Genomic DNA, 12499 nt, shown 5'->3' with positions numbered 1-12499 from the left:
CAGTTGCAAGTTCAATAACATCATAACAGTCTCTAACATAGAGAGCCACGCCACCACCCCTCCTTCCTTGCCTATCCTTTCTGAAGAGCTTGTAGCCATCCATCGCAGCACTCTAGTCATGGGAGCGATCCCACCATGTTTCCGTAATGGCAACTAGGTCATAGTTTGCCTGCCGCACAAAGGCTTCCAGCTCATCCTGTTTGTTGCTCATGCTGCGGGCATTGGCATAGATGCACTTCAGCTGAGCCCCTTGCCTCACCCCTAATCCCGATGCCCGCCTAGGCACACCTCACATGTTGCTAAAGACTGTTGGTACAATTGCCATCACATCATCAGAGTCAGCAAATGTTAATCTTATAATGGACCTAGTCATAATATTCAGAAGACACAATTATTAAATCCCTGCTGCCTGGCTAATTCAGTAAGACTTCTATAGACTTGTAATCAAATAGCATACATTTTACTGTAATTCCTTGTCTAATGGGGCCAGTGCTCAAAAAATGGAAATACTGTAAAGTTAATTGATATTTTAATACTTTTAACATTTTTATCATAACTAGTAAGGCTAGTTGACTTTACAGGGAAATAAAAAATATCTGATTACACTGGTGTAACAAAACCAATTCATATTCCTTTTCCTTTTTTTTTTTTTTTTTTGTAAAGTTTTGTTAACAAAATGTTTTATTTTGATAACATACTGCATTTGTAAAATTTGATGACTGTCAGTAAACACATTTGCTAGTGTGTTATAACACATGTTGAGAAAACATAAAAGAACTAAGCATAATAAATGCTAGGGCTTTAGTGATTCTTCTACGTTTGAAAGGCTTACTATTTTAGTGAAAGCATAGTCATAGGCAGCAAGACAAGTATTGCCACTAAATTTTGAAAATTAAGATAGAGTTTGAATAATCTGCTTTCCCTAATGTAAAAAGTTAGAAAGAAAGTAATATTGAAATTTAATATTTTGCCTTTTTTTTTACAATATATTTCTTAAGAGTCTGAAAATCAGGAGACTAGTTAGCAAGCTTTATAGAAGTCACAAAATCTAAATACCTAGGACCAGTTACAGTTGTGAGAAACTTGAAACACTTAAGGCAGCAGTTAAATGAATAAATGAATAAGAAAATACATTATAAATTTTAGCATCAATAAACAAAGAAAAAAAGACAGTGGATGAAAATTGAAATTATTCATATAACCCACAAGAATTTCAATTAACATTGCTAGCCAGGAAAATAACCTTGGAGTTAATGTTGGCAGCTCAAAAGAAACCACTGTTCTTTGTACAAATATGATAAAACATCATTCACAAGACATTGAAATATGTCCCTACACAAGTATAGAAATGAATCATGCAAATAATATGGTGACCTTATGTAAACGTGGTTACATCTTTTAAAACATTTGTGTATATTCGACAAGTAAGAATTTAAAGACATTCCATAAAAATCTTAACAACATGAACAAAGAGCTGAGGAATCTTTGTAAAACTGAAGAATTTATTTTATCCTTTTATATATCTTGGAACAATAGGACAGAGTTAGTATTATAAAAATAAAACATAAGTGAGTGCAATGGACAAAACATACCAGAATATTTTTTCTACCTGCTAGAAATAATAACAAAAACAAAACAAATCAACCAAACAACCCATAATAACAGTGGAATTAAAATCTTAGGAGTTAAAAAACTAAAAAATATATTTTCTCATGCACTGTTTAGCTAAGTATAAACTTTGTTGTCTCAGGAAATCAACACACATATACAAAAGTAAATTTTAAAATTAGGCTGGAGTTTGTGCTAGTTTTGTTTTTGTATTTTAATGTGTTTTAGCTCAAAATTTTCCTCCGTATAGTATAAGAAATAAATAATTTTATATACCTTACAATGGCAAAGATCAAGATGGAAAGTTAAATGAACCTGAGAGAAATGCTGAGTTTATCAAAATTCTTTATTAGATCACAATTTTTCTTAATAACACCACTGCAAATTTATATGCAAGAATATGCAGAGTTTTAATTAATAATTAAAAAGAGGAAGCATTATTAAACTTCAAGCTTCAAAGATTAAAAGATTATACTTCAGATAGAAATCATGATGAGACTTAATACATGATGCAGATTATCCCATATCATCCTACTGCAGTGTTCTTAATTTTTCTAAAATATTTGCTGTTCACTTTTGTTGTAGGTAGGATGCTGATGAGATACTGGAGTATGTGGTTCCTGTGTCTGATCTTATCTATCTATCTATAAACAATTCTGTTTAACAACTGTTAAAGTAAATTAACAAAGCATATTCTCAGAGTATGCAAACTTCTTTTATGCCTTCTGTTTCTTCATATTCTCCCAATGCCACAGATCTTATGAGTGTAGCAGGTTATTAGTAAAGCAACATTTCGCCCTTTGCAAGGCAATAACATTATTTAGATTTCTTTTCCCATAAGAAACACATAAGAAATCATGTAATAATTGAAAGATTTTCCTCACTGTTCTAAGTCCTGACTTCCAACATAAAACAGCCATTATTTTAATCAGGTGTGCAATGGAGTATGAGGCATCAGTGACACATGTAAAACTCCTCTACACTAGTAGAGGAGTAGTAGATTTACACTAGTAGTCCAGGCGTTCACTTTGCACAGCAACTTCAGTTTTTATGCCGCCATATAGACTCATCATATCATATACATAACGTGAGAAACAATTGAATTTTAGCATGGGACTCATTTACTATAGGAACCTAAAAGCTATATAAATATAATTTAAGTCATTTACCTTATGTTCATTTAATGAACAGTGGAGAAACAAAAAATTAAGGCCACAGACTTTTCAAATGTATTTCAGATAGCTACTTTTAAATAAGGTGAAGAGTTGTCTGTCTTATTCCACTGACTGTAATATCTTAGTTGATTTTCACATGACATCTAGTCCAGGTTAAACACCATTTTTTCTATTCCTGATTTAAAGCAAATGAATGATTTCTTGGTGTTCTTTCTTTTTCCATTCTACCTGTTGCGCTCCTTCTCTCCCTGTTTTTCCTCATCCTGTTAAGGAGAAATGTTATGTGTTACCACCTGAGGTTTTCTTGGTTACTATCAGAGCTGAGAATGGAATTGAGTATGGTAGTCTGCTGACCATGCAAGCAACTCTTTTCAGGCAAGCTATCAATTTCCATAGCAGATGCAACAGTCATTGTACAGGAAGTGAATGGATCATTAAGAGCTATGTGTGACTTAATCTTTGGATGCAGAAGTCAGCTTGCAGAATGTCTACAACTGAAGATGCGTATGAATTAAGATTTCACCACCCAAAATTACTGTTGCAAGTGCCTCACTCTCTCTCTACAGATTCTAAGAATTATTTTATGTCAGAAGCCTACACTGTAATACATTAAAACAAATACAAATTAAAGGACTATAATAAACATAAGAACACTCTTCCCTCTGTGCAAACCCTCTACTACTTTACTAAAAGGTTATGTTATGAGAAATACAATGCTGAAAATGACTTACAGCATTTTTATACAATAAAAAATTAATTTTCAAATCTATGACAAACTACAAGCTAAGCAGTGCAATCTGCTAGGAACATTGTTGAGTGATGGATAGAAAAAATAACTATGTCATCTGTAATATTATGCCACAAAAAAAACAATAATAACATTCAGTCATCTCTGCAATTTGACAGCAAATATAAAATGTTATAGCAGTAGGATTCCACATCTATACAGAAGTCTCTAACTAGTTATTTAATCACAGCAGAAACTACAGAAAAAACTCATGGTTTGTCCTTATTAGGTGCAATGGAGATTAAGCATTGAGATGGAGGATCATTACCACAGTATGGGAGAGAGTAATTCACCTGTTTCAAAGAATACCACCTTTCTGAAATGTCAGACCAAGTGATAGAATGTGTCACTTACAATATCTCTTGATTTTTCCCTATTCCACCCTGACTGCTTTTCCTGCTGCTCATAACTGAGCCAAATAAAGACAGAAAAAAATCTGTACGCACCAGAATTTCTTCTCTCTTTAAGATAATGGCAAACTATACTCTGTAAACAGGAAGACCTTTCCATGCATACAGGTAGTAATTTATATAATGCTTAGAGGGAAAACTGTTCATATGGTCTGAGAGGCTGAATATCTCTTTTTTTAAAAACTGGAAACTTTTTTAATTTTAATTTTTTAATAATCTTTGTGGCCCTTCACTGGACTTGCTCTCCAGTAGATCCCTGTCTATCTTGAACTAAGAAGCTCAGAACTGGACACAGTATTCCAGGTGTGGCCTCACCAGGGCACAGTAGAGGGGCAGGACCACCTCCCTTGACCTGCTGATGATGCTCTTTTTAATGCATCCTAGGATTCCATTGGCCTTCTTGTCCACAAAGGCATGCTGTTGACTCATGGTCAACTTTTGGTCTACTAGGACATGTAGGTCCTTCTCTGCAGAGATCCTTTCCAGTAGATCAGCCGATAGCGATGCATGCAGGTACATACTTACCCCAGTACAGAACTCTACACTTGCCCAGTTATTGTTGAACCTAATCAGGTTCCTCTCAGCCAACTCTTTAGGTTGTCAAGTGAATCGCAGTGCAGCCTTCCCATGTGTCACCTGCTCCTCACAGCTATGTACTATCAGCAAATTTGCCGAAGATGCATTCCATCCCTTCATCCAAGTCATGATGTTGATGATATTGAACAAGACTGGATCTAGTACTAGATTCTGTGGGATACTACTAGCTACATTCCTCCATTATGTTTCTGCTCTGCTGATCGCAACGCTCTGAGCTCTGCCACTCAAACAGTTCTCAGTCCATCCCACTGGCCACAAGTCTATCACGCACTCCCTCAGCTTACCCACTAGGATGTTAAGGGAGACATTGTCAAGAGCCTTGCTGAAGCCAAAGTACGCTACATCCACTTCTCTCCCTTCATCTACCCAGCTGGTCATGACATCACAGAAGGTTACCAGATTGGTCAAGCATGACTTCCCCTTGGTGAACCAATGCTGACTACTGCTGATACCCTTTATTTCTTCCACTTGCTTGGAGATGATGACATCCAGAATAAGCCTTCCATTCATCACTATCCAAGGGACAGATGTGAGGCTGACTGGACTGTTGTTCCTTGGCTACTCCTTCTTGCCATTTTTGAAGATTGGAGTGACATTGGTTCCCTCCAGACTTCAGGCACCTTTCCTGTTCTCCATGACCTTTCAAAGAAGATAGAGAGTGGTTTGACAGCCACTTCTGCCAGCTCCCTTAGCACTCGAGGGTGCATCCTACCAGGGCCCATGAATTTGTGTACCTTGAGTTTTCCCTAGATGATTTTTGACCAGATCCTCTCAACCAAGAGGTAATCTTCCTTTGCCCAGACTCCTTCCCTCGACTCCAGAGTCTGGGATTCACAAGGAATAGACCTAGCCACCAAGACCAAAGCAAAGAAGGCATTCAGTAACTCATCCTTCTCAGCATCCTCCATTACCACCCACCTCATTCAGCAGTGCACCCACATCTTCCCTGGTCTTCTTTTTGCTACTGACACACTCAAAGAAGCCTTTCTTTTTGTCCTTGACCTCCTTTACCACACTTAATTCCAACTGGACCTCAGCCTTTCTTGTAGCATCCCTGTGTGCACTGACAACATTCCTATATCACTTTGAAGTGGCCAGACCCCTTTTCTAAATTGTGTATATTTTCTTCTTCCATTTGAGTGTTTCTATATGTTCTTTGCTCATCCATGCATGATCTTCTACTCTTTGGGATGCACTGGATCTTGATCTTGGTCCCTCTTGCCTTCCTATGTTCTAACCCGTGGGATACCTCCAAGTAGGTCTTTGAAGAAATCAAAGTTCTCATTAAGCCCAGGTTTGCAACCCTAATTACTGTGTTGTTTCTTCCTTGTAAGATGTCAAACTGCATAATCTCATTGTCACTGCATCAAAAGCTGGGCCCATCCTTCACATTCTCTACTAGTACTTCCTTGTTTGTAAGAACAAAGTCCAGCAGCTCACCTCTCCTCAATGGCTCCTCCTCCACCTGTGTCAGAATGTTATCTGAATTTGACACGGTTTTTATCTCTACATCTGTGCCTGTTGCAGGGGGACAGCAAGCCTACACACCCAGCAGCCCAAAAGAGAAAGAAAGGAAATGGAGTGAAAGGAAAAAAAGAAACAGTGGTAAAGATCTGAGTAGGAAAACAAACTTCATTTACTAATTATAGTGACAAAATACAAATTAGTTGAGATTGAAGCTAATAAATCAGATAAATGAGAGAAAGATAATTTCTGAGAACTGAAGTTCTTGCTCTGCTCCGCCAGGGAAGAAAGATATTCTCATGACTTCCAGTCAGTTTTATCTTTCCCTCTGAATGGAAAACAGAAATGGAATAATGAAATCTTCTGGGAGCTGTAGCTCACTCTTCTCTCCTGAGAACCAGGTACCCGGATCTATCAACAGTCCACAGAACTGCAGCATTAAGTCTTTAACTGCCATTACCCTACATGGTGCTATGATGCGGAATATGGATAACAAACCACAAAGCCATGATGGAGTTCTAGATATCATCTCTTCTAGAGATAATTACTAAAAAATAAAAAAAAAAATAAAAAAAAATGAGTGGAGGGATTAAATTTTTAAGTTGTCTTGAGGCTGTGATCTTCTAAACTAAGCACATTATTGAAATCATTACTTTGAATTATTCAGTAGAATGTTAATATGTAATTTTAATTGATCTCAATTACGTACATCAAATTTCCATTAATCTTTGATTTAATCAACTTATTTCATTAAACTTCTTTGAATAAGAGTTTATTTAGGAGATATTCATGTAAAAAAATAAATGTTTCTTAGGTGATGAAATAAATGAGTTATGAGGTTATTGGGAGTTCGACATCATTTATTGAAGACTTATCACTGATCTTTAATAATTGCTTCAAATTGACTTGTCAGCAAAACTGCTGGAAAAATCATAATATGTGATATTTTCCTTCATTCAGATGCACACACAGTTGAGGTAAGGTATCAGAAATAGCTAAGTTTCGAACTATGGCTATGCAAATAACAGTCTTGTCAAAATAGTGGTGTTTTTTTTTTTTTTTTGTGAAAAGAAGCTTAAAAACTGATACACTGTAAGATATAACATAATCAAGATATCGATTAACTTAAGACTCCAGGATGATCTGCCAGTTTGACTTTACATATGGCAGAGGGAACTGAGAACACTGGTTGATGTTCAAGAATTATGTACTCCAGGCTCAAGAGCGGTACATTTCAAAAAAAGAGAAATTCGGGTAACAGTGCTAGTAGTGTGCAAGATGAGCAAGAGACTCTTGGTCAAACTCAAACACAAAAAGAAAGAATACAGAGAGTAGAAGCAAGAGTGAGAAACTGGGGAAGAGTACAGCAACATTATCAGAGCATCCAGAGATGAAGTTAAGCAAGTTAAAGACCAAAAAGAATATCAGTTTGATCACATATGTCACAGACATGAAAGGCTTCTGAATCAGTGACAGAAGAAAGACTAGGGAAAATATGGGCCCATTCATTACTGAACAAGACAGAAAACTTGATTACACAGGACATGGAGAAGATTAAGGGGCCTCAGGCTTTACAAGAAAAATCAGCCTTCAGGAATCCCAGCTTCCAGAAACAATGGGGAAAGACCAGAGCAAGGAAGATGTACCCTTAAGTTAGAGAATTCTTAAGCCCATGGTCCCTAAATGGAATGCACCCTGGAGTGCTGAAGGAACTGGCAGACATGATTGTAAGACCACCTTCAATAAGCCTTGATCAATCATAACGACTTAGAAAAGTGCAAGAAGAATGGAGGAAAGCAAGTGTCACTCCTATCTTCAAGTAGGGTAAGAAAGAGTAGCCAGGAAACCACAGACTTGTAAACCTCACCTTGATCCCTGGGAAGCTGGTGGAACAGTTAATCCTAGAAACAATTTCCAGGCACACAAAGGACAAGGAAATCACCAGGAATAGTCAGCATGGATTCATCAAGGGGATGTTTGACCAACTTGATAAGAATCTACAGTGAAAAGACTGGTCTCGTAGATGAGAAGAGAGCAGTGGATATTGTCTACCTCGGAGTGTACCATAAGGAAGTTTACATATGACATAAAACTGGGAGGAGTGGGTGAAACACCAGAAGGTCATATTGCCATCCAGAGGAATCTCAGCAGGCTGGAGAAGTGGACTTACAGGAATCTCATGAAGTTCAACAAGAAGTGCAAATTCCCACACCTGGGGATAAACAACCCTACACACAAGTACATACTCGGGGCCACTCAGCTGGAAAGCAGCTTTGCAGGAATGGACCTAGACATTCTGGTAGACACATTCTGGTAGACACATGAGTCCACAGCATGCCCTTGCTGCTAAGAAAGCTAATGGTGTCAACGGTTTACAGGCGTTCGGCCCGGTTCCGTGACAAAGGGGACGGGGGATCCATGGGTCCACACCCCGGGAAAAGGGAAAAGGGAAAAAGGGTAAGGAGATGGCCCTGAGAGCAAAGAACAGTGGTAACAATCTGAGGAGAAACAAACTAATTTACTAAATAAAATATCGGAATGCAAAACAACACACTATAATACAATATAATTACAATTTAAGCTGATAAATCCAATACAGAGAGAGAATGTCCCAAAAATCAAGGTAGGCCTTACTCTACTACCGACGATAAGACGGCTGGAGAGCGAGGTGCTGCCAAGACGAGAGACGGCGGAAAAAGGGACGAGGTCTCGTGATCTGCAAGTTTTTATACTGCGAGCTTCTATCTTTTCCCTCCGGCTGGAAAATGGTAACAAAGGAGCAAAGTGCCGTGGGGACTGTAGTAGTCCTTCTCTTCTGAGAACCAGGTATATCCACTACATGATGTTATGATGTGGAATACCAATAACCAAAAATCACAAAACCATGACAAATGGTATTCTTAATTGCATTAAGCAACATATAGCCAACAAGTCAAGAGGTGATCCTTCCCTTCTACTCAGAATTGGTGAGGCAACACTAGGAGTACTGTGGCCAGTTCTGGGCCCCCAGTACAAGAACGAAATGGTCGTACTGGAAAGAGTCTAGTGGAGTGTCACAAAGGGATTGGAGCACATTTCCTATAAGGAAAGGTTTAGAGAGCAGGGACTGTTAAGTGTGGAAAAGAGGAAGCTCAGCAAGGGGATCATATGAATGTGCATTAATGTCTGACAGGAGTTTACCAAGAAGATAAAGCCAGGCTCTATTCAGTTGTGCCAAGATGAGAAGCCATGTGCACAAACTGGAACACAGGAAGTTTCATCTAAATATCAGGTAGCACTTCTTTACCCTGTGTGTGAAGGAGTGATGGAACAGGCTTCCCAGTGAAGTTATGAAGTTCCCTTCTTTAGAGATCTTAAAAAACTGTCAGGATGGTGCGATGCAAACTGCTGTGGACATTCCTGCTTGAGCGTTGGGGATGGACCAGATGACCTCTGGAGTCCCTTTCCAACCTTAATTATTCTGTGATTCTGTGATTTGTGGAATAATTATGATTGAGTTACAGAAACTTTCAAATAGTGGTCAAAAACTGTTAGCTTGCTTGATACTGGATCTCTATTAGTTATGGGACAGAACTTCTTTTATTTAGTGAAATTTGTGAGGAGACAACCAGAAAGACAGAAAAACATGTTATCTTCTCAACAGGAAGAGATTTGAGCACTTGAAATTTAAATTCTGAATAAAATGGACAGATTCTAAGCCTATTCTTTTGCAGATAGTTATATACATAGAGCTTCACACTGACAATTCACAGACTTCTTATCCTATTATTATATGACATTGATTTATCCATGTTATTCCAATAACACATAATCCTTTCTTGAGTCTCTCTGTAATTAAATCTGAGTAGTTTTTCAGAGGAAAGGCTTCTGGAAGAATCTTCAGTGCAGCTTTTTTTCCCTTTCCTTTTGTTAATTTTTAAGGTGATCTTCATCAAAAAGCACAGCTCTCATTTAGTAGATTACATAAAGCTGTTCTCATGTCTGGCTAAATGGAAAATTTGCCCCTTTGCTTACACAATTGAGATTTTTTTCCCCCTAACAGAATCTGAAAACAACTTACCTTTATAGAATTGTTTCTCTGAAGAGGTTCTTACAGTCTAGTCATTTAAGAGGTGGACATTTTAAGGATAGTATCATAACAGTCTAAAACTTATTCTATACTTAAACTAGCATGCACTCATTTTTCAAATTACTGCATAATAATCACAGTAAATACAAGAAACTTTCTACATAGAAAAATATTCAACTTTTCCTAAGGTTGAATATTCCTAAGGTATCCCTTTTTTGGTATTATATTAAGACTTCTGATGTTCTAGGATTGAACTTCGGGTTTTTAAGAGGGGAAGTGATGGAGAACTAGGTTTTCACTTGGGGAAGTATGATGTCAGCAGTGTCAGTTTTTTACTTCTCCTCACTGGGGGTATGATATTGAGGCTTTCTTTCTACTAAGGTATCTTTAAACTGATTTTTTAGGTCCACTAGATTTTGTTTTTTGTATATGCATACATTTTCCTATAGAAGACTCTTTCTTTTAGGTTGACAGTGAAAGTGTTAATGTTGCAGAATAGAATCCTAAAGCTTCAAGTATACATAAAGAGAAATTGTCATGTTAATGGTAGAGAACTAAAAATGATTTTAAATAATATTTTAAAATATTTATAATATTAACTTAATTAATTTTGTATGCATTTGTAACTGAAAATAGAGTGCTGCAGATAGCTAATAACTTTTGTGGAGTACACTGAGAACATTAATCATTTTCAGAGCTACTGACTGGACTCTTATAAGCTGAAAAATTAGCAGAGAAATTGCTAATTGTCTGACAAAATAGCATCTGACATGGAAGTGCGAATGAAGCAAAGGTGCAACACTGAATTCCACCATGTGAAAAAAAATTGCACCCATTGACATTCATTGATGCTTGCTGAAAATTTATGGAGAACAAACAGTGGGTGTTATCACTGTGAGGTGGGTGGTGCATTTCAGCAGTGTGATGATGATGTGAAAGACAAGCCACATTTCAGATGGCCATGCAGATTTTTATGATCATGACATGCAAATTCTTCTTCATCACTGGTGAAAATGCATAGCTAGCAGTGGTGACTATGTCAGAAACTAGTATTTTGTAGTTGAGAATTTGCTCTATCAAATATTGTTATTGTGCTTTGTATCTGTTGCAGTTTTCATAGAAATAAACAGGATAAATTATTTTCTGGGCAACCTACATGTTTCACCTCATCTATTATTTAAACTTGGAGAATAGAACTGCTATTTATAGATTTTTACTTGTCTATATTACATTTATGAGAAGTGTAGACTGCATATGTCTGGAGTTTTCAAATTGATCTATCCATGCATCTGTATCATAGTCATGGTATTATATTTCTTAAAAATGTTCAGTCGCAGAGAACAGGGGATAAAGACATAATTTCTTCAATATCTTCCAATAAAAGATACAGCAATTTAAAGTTAAGCAAAGAAGATCTTGACTTATTTAAGAGAAGTAAGATATCTCCCAGAACTGCATGAAATATGTTTTAACTCCATTCCTCATCCCACATTTTGTGCAGCAATCAGGCAGTGTTAGCAAAGGATAGATGGAAGCCAGGTTTGCATCATCAGAGATCATCCATAGAAAAAATGTTTACAGTGGTGATCAAATTGAAAAGGTAAATGTGATCCCATATAATTACAGATTCTAATTCCAATTTTTTAAAATGTATATATATATTTTTAATGTCTGAATTAAAGTAGTTATATTAATAAATTTGCAAATACAATACTAATCTACAAACCTTCATGGTGCCATTGCCTTTTAGTATTCCTCTTCCTAATTTTACTCTTCTACTTCAGACATAAATATAGCATAAATTATCTCATCTGACTCAAATGACTGATTACAAACATCACATCATGATTTGCCAGGGAAGGTTATGGAGCAGATTGTCCTGAGGGAGATCACGTGGCATTGCAGGACAATGAGGGGATCAGGCCCAGTCAGAATGGGTTTGTGAAGGGCAGGTCCTGCTTGACCAACCTGATCTCCTTCTATGATCGAGTGACCCGCCTGGTGGATGAGGGAAAGGCTGTTGATGTGGTCTACCCAGACTTCAGCAAAGCCTTTGATACTGTCTCCCACAGTATTATCCTGGAGAAACTGGCAGCATTTGGCCGCAACAACCTCAGGCAACGCTACAGGCTTGGGGCAGAGTGGCTGGAAAGTTGTATGGAGGAAACGGGCCTAGGGGTATTAGTCGACGCTCGGCTGAGCATGAGCCAGCAGTGTGCCCAGGTGGCCAAGAAGGCCAATGGCATCCTGGCTTGTATCAGGAATAGCATTGCCAGTAGGAGTAGGGAAGTCATTGACCCTCTGTACTCAGCCCTGGTGAGGCCCCACCTCGAGTACTGTGTCCAGTTTTGGGCCCCTCACTGCAAAAAAGACATTGAGGCCCTGGAGC

Source organism: Numida meleagris, chromosome 1 (assembly GCF_002078875.1).
Source record: "Numida meleagris isolate 19003 breed g44 Domestic line chromosome 1, NumMel1.0, whole genome shotgun sequence".
Lineage (NCBI taxonomy): Eukaryota > Metazoa > Chordata > Aves > Galliformes > Numididae > Numida > Numida meleagris.
This window is presented reverse-complemented; position numbering follows the sequence as displayed.